This window comes from Microchirus variegatus (genome assembly GCF_963457635.1).
Source record: "Microchirus variegatus genome assembly, chromosome: 3".
Taxonomy (NCBI): Eukaryota; Metazoa; Chordata; class Actinopteri; order Pleuronectiformes; family Soleidae; genus Microchirus; species Microchirus variegatus.
In genome coordinates this window covers 12,920,250-12,929,635 of record NC_139804.1, presented here as the reverse complement: position 1 = coordinate 12,929,635, position 9,386 = coordinate 12,920,250, and positions in this window count along the sequence as shown.

Genomic DNA, 9,386 nt, shown 5'->3' with positions numbered 1-9,386 from the left:
TGGAAACACGTCATGCATTAACGCTGATGCCGTTAACGTGCCCAGCACTAAATAAAATATAATATTTTTGAATGATTAAATCGATATTTTATGTGCTCTTTAAAAAGTGTTGTGACAATAGTCTGGATGTAAGTTCTTACAAACGACGAGCTTTAAGCAGGAGGCCTTTAAAGAGGCCTGGTGGTAAAGTATAGGCAGCACACAGTGGGATGAAATCTCTCTCTAGCTCTCTGTTTCTCTCACACACACACACAGACGCAGCCATTTGTTGTTTGGGCCTGGTGCACTTCGGGTAACATCTTTATCCTTCTAGCTCAATCTGGCCTGCATCTGCTGGGGAGGAATTACACTGATCTACTGTCACACAGGAATCCCCCTCTCCACTCTCTCCACTCACTCCACTCACTCCCCACACCACCCTCTCCGTCTCCCTGCTATTAGAGACATAGAACTGCACTTCTTAGAAGTGAAAGATGCAGAATGACAGCATTATGTGCACAAAGTGTCCATTTTTGATAGCAATTCCATGTAATTAAAAACAATTACAATAATACAAATAAAAAAAAAAGTGAAAATAATTGGATAAACGTAGTAAACTGGATTAGATGATGCTGGTGTCATTTATTTAAATGAGCAATTACCTTGACGTATACAGTGCATAATGAAAGTTTTAAGTTGTTGTGCTGGATGATGCTAGAAAGAAATATAAATGATCCCTGGTATGTATGTTAATGTGTTGGGGAGATATAGAAAAAAAAAACTGACAGTGTGTTTTTCAAAGTAACAGAATTCCTGGTGTCTTAACAGGAGCTCAAGCTGAGCTGCCAAGGATTGGGGTTAGTGTTTGAGGAGCTTTCCTTGTGGCTTGCTATGAGCCGGGGGATAAATATATCACACACACACTTTCTCTGCTCGTCTAAGGCTGCTAATCCACCAGCCGCTCTGCCATTTAGCAGCAGCAGCAGCAGCGACAGCAACAGCAGCAGCAGAAGCAGCACAGAGCGACCTCTCAACCTGAAGAGCAGCAGGCTGCAAGGCGGGTGGGGACAAGGGGGAGGTGGGGGGGGGGGGGCAGCGGCGGTGGTGGTGATAGTTGAACAGCTGCTTGTGGAACAAGATTCTACACACACACACATGTTGGCATGCACACACGCCACCACCACCACCACCACCCATAGAGTGAGTGTCCAGATGACAGACCATCCATCAGGGTCACACAGTGGTATACTGACGTATCTGCTTTTCATGGTTCCACTCACTACAAGATTAAGTCCACATTGTATGTCTATTATTAGTATATATATAAGTGTGTGTGTGTGTGTGTGTGTGTGTGTGTGTGTGTGTGTGTGTGTGTGTGTGTGTGTGTGTGCGTGTGCGTGTGCGTGTGTGATAAATTGTGATGTTATCATTAACAACTTTTCTTTTCATAATCAATTAATCATTCCATTATTTTCACAATTAAGCGATTAGTTGTGAGAAAATCAGTGTTTCCCAAAACTTGTAAATAAAGATGTTCTCACATGTCTTGTTTTTGTCCACAAACCAAAACGATTCAGTTTTAATCATTTCTTTGTTATATGGAACAAAGAAACCAGAAAATATTCACATTTAAGAAGGTTATCTGCTTGTTTTAATTGTTTATTTAAAAAAAACAAAACAACAAAAAACCTTAATCAGTGCCTTATATATGTGTCTGGTAGGATTTAAGGTAGAAAAAAAAGAGTCATAAGTTTTGTATTTATATTGTTATTATGTCAAATTAACGGTTCAATTCAAACTGGTCATCCCTTCATCAGGAAACTTATAGGGCATGTATTTAAAGGACAACTGCAACTTTCAATAGAGAATCAAAGTGAATGTAAGCACACCTGAATAAATTCTAATAAGCTTAACTTAACAATACATAAACGTCAAAGTTGAAGCAGGAATTGAATATATGTTTTTCTCCTTCCATTCCTTTTCTCCTTTCTTGTTCCTTGTTTTAAACTTGTACTTCTGTTTGTTCTTGGTGTTTGGGGCCGTTATTCTTTTCTTTGACTTGTCTTCTTCACACTGTGTGTGTGTGTGTGTGTGTGTGTGTGTGTGTGCGTGTGTGTGTGTGTGTGTGTGTGTGTGTGTGTGTGTGTGTGTGTGTGTGTGTGTGTGTGTGTGTGTGCGTGCGTGCGTGCGTGTGTGCGTGATCCCTGCATTGCCCACTTGTAAGTCTTGATGTCATCCGTAGTGGATTAATAACAACCTGTCAGTGTGAGCAGACCCTGAATTTATGAGACAGAGCAGAGATGTTGCCTGTGGGCATCAGTGCACTGGGAGCGCTGCCATTACTTTGAAGTCGATCCTGCCCAGAGATTAGTTCCCCCCGTGCAAAGACCAGCGACCAACAGCGAACATGTCCCACCGCTGCCTCAGTTGTGACTGGCAGATTTCTGCTGTGATTAATCACTGCCTGTTCGCTGCATGAAAAGCCTGACAGACAGACGGAGCGACAGGGCCCTGTGTGTCTTTGAGCAGCATCCACTGCCTAGATTATATCTGTAATAATCAGAGTCACACCAGGCCTCGCAGACTGATACTGCTGCTGATTCACTGTATCAACTGAATGTCATTAATGGTCTTCAAACAGGACACAAACTCCAGCTTCTTGTATGAAGGCAGTGAAGGAATAAGGAATGAGGATTCAGAATATTCTGGTATTAATATTAAAGTAAGTGCCAAGGATCTTTAGAAAATGTGGTGGCTTTTAAGGAAAAGTAAGGATTCATTCATACATAGGTTTACGGTGAATTAAAGGGGAAATAAGTAGTTTATAGTGCCATCTAGAGGAGAGGCTGAAATTTACAACAAAGACCTGCTGCTCTGCTCACCCCCTCCCTTCCCTGAGCGCTACGGTATCCGCAGCTGGTCAAATGTCGTCCTCGTCGTCTTTCTCCGTGTCAGCAGATGAGGTTCGTGAGGTGAGGGAGAGGGCGAGCTACCACGGCCGTAGCAGACGAAGCGGAGAGAGAGGAGGCGGGACTTCCGCTACAAGTAAAGAGACGCTTGTTTTGTTCTCTCGCGTTTGTCCTTACAGGCTCCGGTAGAAACATGGCGTCTCGCTGCTAACGGTGGCAATGCAACCGCGGTCCGTGGTCATGTTATTTTACATGACTTTTTGAAACACTACGAAAATGAAACAAAAACTATTATACAGCGACTAGACAATGCAGGAGCACATAATATGTATAAAAAAGTGGATTTTGGGTTATATAAACCCATAAATACTACATATTGTACCTTTAAGTGATATTCATTCATTATTGTCTACCGTGTTATCCTCCACATGAGGGTTGCGGAGCACCGGAACCAATCTCAGCTGACACAGGGTGAAAGGAAAGCTACACCCTGGCTGGGTCAGTCCATCGCAGGCTGAATGAAAGACGAACAACCATTTGGTAAAATTTAGAATGCATAATGAAAGTCTGCATGTTTTTAGACCGTGGGAGGAAACCAGAGGAGCTGGAGAGAACCCCCACACACACACGGGGAGAACATGTTTTCATCACAAAAGTGAAGATGGTGGATAGACAGATCCAGAGAGACGGTGGAGGTGAATCACTGCTATGAAACATGCTCACAGTGAGCAGAAGAAGACTGAACGACGGGAACAAACACAAGCAACATATTCCGTGGTAACCCTTACCCTCTTGGTAAATCATGGACTCAGACTAGATTTACCAAGAGCTTCAGTGACTCACTGGAGTATGATGAAGGGAAGTTAATCAGGAAGTTGAAGATGTCAGGACACTGCAGGTGTGGAATAATGTCCTCTACACCTGATTACACAGTCATAAAAAGCTCTTTGGGCCAGTTTTATATATTTTATATATTGGCCAATCTCCATGGATTTAAAGCGATAGTGAACTCCAACAGGTTGATTCCAGCAATGGGTCCATTCATTTTTGCTGCATCTTGGCCACCATGATGGAGGTTCATGGGATGTTTGATTGCCTTCAGTTTTCAGTGTGACGCAGGATTTTGGTTCTATTTGATATCGGCCCCTATTCAAGACCCTTTTGCCTGGGGGCCTCTAAACTCCAGCACATCATCAGAATGCATTCACATGGAACAATGAATATCCAGAGTAAATATGGTGGTCCTCTTACTTTAGTACAGATGAACAGAGTGAATTGATAAAGGTTCTAGATTCATAGTGGCACTAACAGGAAAGAAAAAGGGTGAAGGGTCACAGCAATCACTCGCCTCAAATCCTCCTGGGACTGTAGAAATATTTCATGCTGAACCAAAGAGAAAATTCCACTGGTTTGTGAATAATTACTGTAAAATAATAATAATAATAATAATGATAATAAAATATTAATGGCATACTCTACATAGGCAAAACCATCCGTGTGCTCAGACAGGAGCATTCATGTGGTCAAAATGAATATTGTGACTGGTCAGCATGCAACATTTAGCACAGGCCCCACTTCCATAATCAGCACGGTGCTGGAAGTGTCTGCTGGTCAAATCAATAATCACATGCAGCCGGCTGGAAAATTCACTCCTGTCATATTCAGACAGGGTTTCAGAATGCCCCGACTAACTTGTCATTTCAATTTAATCTTAAGACACTGGCTACTGCACAATTATTCACACGGTGAATGGAGAGCAAATGCATATGCATGGTTTGATTTGATTTGTGTGACTCGAGCTTCATACCTCCGTCACTGACTTTGTCTGAATATGATCAAACCCACAAAAAGATAAGATGACATGAGATGAGACAGAACTTGCCATTTGGGTGCCCTTACCACAAAAGCTTCTTTATTACCGTTGTCCAGTAATTACATTGTGATCTTAGCTTAAAACTAACTTTAAAACAGGCTAAACTTTTATTTTAAGCTTGCTAAATTGAATATGAATCAATATAATTTCACTATACTAGTGTCTGAATTATATGTGGTGAGGAGGAGGATGATGAGAGAGCAAATGATGTTATGCCTCCTGTGAAAAGTATTTTTCATTGATGATAATGGTGTTACTTCAAGGCACATCCACAATTCATACGTAACAGCAAATATTTAGATCTTGTTTTTACCAGTATACTGACACAATTGATGCAATTGACAATAGTTTTTGTAGTGTTAGAAATGTTATGATATCTGTTCAATGGGCTCATTTTTGAGATACGTTGAAATGTCCTTTATGTATTAATGCCCTTTAGGGGAAATTCAAACTGTAGCATTACAAACTAATACGACATATATAGCAATAGAAATTAATAAAATGAAGGAAAATATAATAGAAATACGATATTCAGTATAATATATAGAGTATAAATGTGACAGTAGGTGAGGCATTTACATTGTTATTGTATTGATATAGCACTTTTCCAGTCTTGATGAACACTAGAAACTGGTTTACACAACAGTTTTCCACACATTCACACCCATTCACTCACACATTCATACAGCGCATCTATGCACTTTCTATCACACGTCTCTCATACCCGTTCACACACTGCCAGCACAGAATTTGGTGCAGGATGACCAGAGAGTGAGCAGTTAACAAAATGTTGAATCAATCCCCTCAACGGCGAGATCCATGGAATTTACACTGAAATTCTAATTCTTCTGTTTTTAAAGGAAACCTAGAATTTAATGTTCAGGGTTTTCATGACACATTTTCTAATAAAATGTATGTAAAAATGTATATGTTAATTGTATAATTTAGAGACTTAATATTGGGCAGCCAATGGCCAAGAGGAAAGGAAATGGACAAATCATTTCACAATTATGACAGATGTGTTTATTATGTGCATTAATATTACTTTAGTGTAAACTTGAACTGATACAAATGTGTGTGTATATGTTAATTGATACATCGTGTAAACTGTACATACATTGTAGCATAATATATGTGTATACATAAATTATATTATATATACAGTATGTGTGTATATAAACTGATAGTATGTGAAGTATATGTGTATGTTAATTGTTACAGATGTGTATACATAATTGTGTATATATATATATATATATATATATGCATTTTTACATATACTGTACTGTACATAAACTGTTACATACTATAGGCACAACAACAACGGTATATACATTATTTCATGCCAAATGTATCTATAAATAATTTGTCACAGATATTAAATGTGTGCATGCATTGTTACAGACTGTATACTTAAACTGATATGTATATGTAAACGGTTGCATTTGTGTATACCACAGTGTTGCATACTATATGTGTATACATGTGTAAACACACATATACTGTATGTGCGTATATTTACATAATAGTTACATACTGTATGTATTTGTAGATTGTGTGTATAGATGTGTATACTGAACATGAATTATTACATACTATGCGTATGTATTATTTGTTGCATATGTGTTTATACTGTTCATTAGTGTTACTTATTAAATGTCTATACATCTATTGTCACAGACAGTATATGTAGTATACATAAATTAAGAGCATAGAAGTCGACACAAATGTGTGTACATGTAAATTGTTACATGTGTATAATGTACATAAACTGTTACATACCATATGTGTATACGCTGTTAGAAATAAGGGTTCCAAAAGGGTCTTTGTACGAGGGCTGAGGTTCTACCTGGAACCATTTGCTTCTGAAAAACCCTTTCCCAAAGAAAGGGTTTTTCAAGGGTTCTTGGCAACACTAATGGTTCCAGTAAGAACCATTTTGACCCAGATAACCCTTTAAAACCCCTTTCTTGAATAAAGGATTTAAAAAGGGGGTCCTTTATAAAATGGTTCTACCTGGAACCAAAAAGGGTTCTCCCTATGAGGACAAGCTGAAGAACCTTATATGGTTCTACTTAGCACTTTTATTTCTCAGAGAGTATATGTAAATTGTTACATACATGCATTTTTACATACAGTATATGTGTATGTGTATATACTGTACACAAATTGCTACATACTGTATGTATATGCAAAAGCAGCTAAATATATGTGTGTGTACATTAACTGATACATATACATACATTGTTACACATGTCCATACTGTGTATTAATGTTACTTACAAAATGTCTATACATCAGTGGTCACAGACAGTATACACACGTGTATACAAGTAAGCTGATAAATGTATGTAAATTGTTGCACATGTGTATTCATGTAGGTTTGTATACACTTTATGCATATTAACACAATTGATATATGTGAATACTCTACATAAATTATTACATAATAAATGTCTTTAGATAAATTGTAACATACTATATATGTATTAAACTGGCACATATGTATATGTAAATGGTTACACGTGTGTATGCATAAATGGATACGTGTATGCGTATATTGCACATAAATTATAACATAGTACATATAAATGATTTTATATGCATATACAAATACTTATAATCATATAAATCTACAGAATGGATGGACACAAATGTTTCAATCCACAATATTTCAGTGAAGAAACATTCTGATTTGTGTATGCGCATGCGTGCGTTTGTGTGTGTGTGTGTGTGTGTGTGTGTGTGTGTGTGTGTGTGTGTGTATGTGTGTGTGTGTGTGTGTGTGTGTGTGTGTGTGTGTGTGTGTGTGTGTGTGTGTGTGTGTGTGTGTAGGCTGCTGCTGCAGGCGAGGAGCCATCTCATCCTTACTCTACATGGAAGAGAACAATCAAAAGAGAGAAGCCTCTCAGGGAAATGTTTGAAATCCACTCAAACATACTCGGATACATCAGATGATAAACATGCAGCAACCATCTCTATTCCCTCACCTCAGTCAGTACACATGCTTCATGGGACACAAGCCTTTCTTAGGTGTGGGGTGCTACTGCCCCCCTTTGGTCACACACAGAAGTGCAACTCCATCTCCTGGGGTAAGCAATTTGCTGATGAATAAACATAATGATCACAAATTGCAGCTTCGCCGATAACACAGGACACTCGGTAATTACTCTGTTTATTAGTTTTCTCGCTTCAGCTCATCTGAAAGCTTCATCAGCAGCAGCAGCAGGAGGAAGAGGAGGAGGAGGAGGAGGAGGATGTGTGGAGCAAGCCACGGCCAAGTCACAAAACACCTACTCCATTAAACCAATGAGCATCAGACTACCACAAGTCCAGGTTAACACGGAGAAGAGAGAGGATCAAGATGTTCTTCACACACGGATGGATGTTTCTGTGAGTTCAGGACAATTCCATATGTACTTTATTTTCTCGCTCTCACTCAAAAAACTTGAACATGAACCAGGAGGTGAAAACATACTGTGAAAGAGAGGACATACTGTGAAAGAGAGGACATACTGTGAAAGTGAGGACATACTGTGAAAGAGAGGACATACTGTGAAAGTGAGGACATACTGTGAAAGAGAGGACATACTGTGAAAGTGAGGACATACTGTGAAAGTGAGGACATACTGTGAAAGAGATGACATACTGTGAAAGTGAGGACATACTGTGAAAGAGAGGACATACTGTGAAAGTGAGGACATACTGTGAAAGTGAGGACATACTGTGAAAGTCAGGACATACTGTGAAAGTGAGGACATACTGTGAAAGTCAGGACATACTGTGAAAGTGAGGACATACTGTGAAAGTCAGGACATACTGTGAAAGTGAGGACATACTGTGAAAGTGAGGACATACTGTGAAAGTGAGGACATACTGTGACAGTGAGGACATACTGTGAAAATGAAAGTGAGGACATATTGTGAGAGTGAGGACATACTGTGAAAGTGAGGACATACTGTGACAGTGAGGACATACTGTGAGAGTGAGGACATACTGTGAAAGTGAGGACATACTGCGAGAGTGAGGACATACTGCGAGAGTGAGGACATACTATGAAAGTGAGGACATACTGTGAGAGTGAGGACATACTGTGAAAGTGAGGACATACTGTGAGAGTGAGGACATACTGTGAGAGTGAGGACATACTGCGAGAGTGAGGACATACTATGAAAGTGAGGACATACTGTGAGAGTGAGGACATACTGTGAAAGTGAGGACATACTGTGAGAGTGAGGACATACTGTGAGAGTGAGGACATACTGCGAGAGTGAGGACATACTATGAAAGTGAGGACATACTGTGAGAGTGAGGACATACTGTGAAAGTGAGGACATACTGTGAGAGTGAGGACCTATTGTGAAAGTGAGGACATACTGTGACAGTGAGGACATACTGTGAAAATGAAAGTGAGGACATACTATGAAAGTGAGGACATACTGTGAGAGTGAGGACATACTGTGAAAGTGAGGACATACTGTGAGAGTGAGGACATACTGTGAAAGTGAGAACATACTGTGAGAGTGAGGACCTATTGTGAAAGTGAGGACATACTGCGAGAGTGAGGACATACTGTGAAAGTGAGGACATATTGTGAGAGTGAGGACATACTGTGAGAGTGAGGA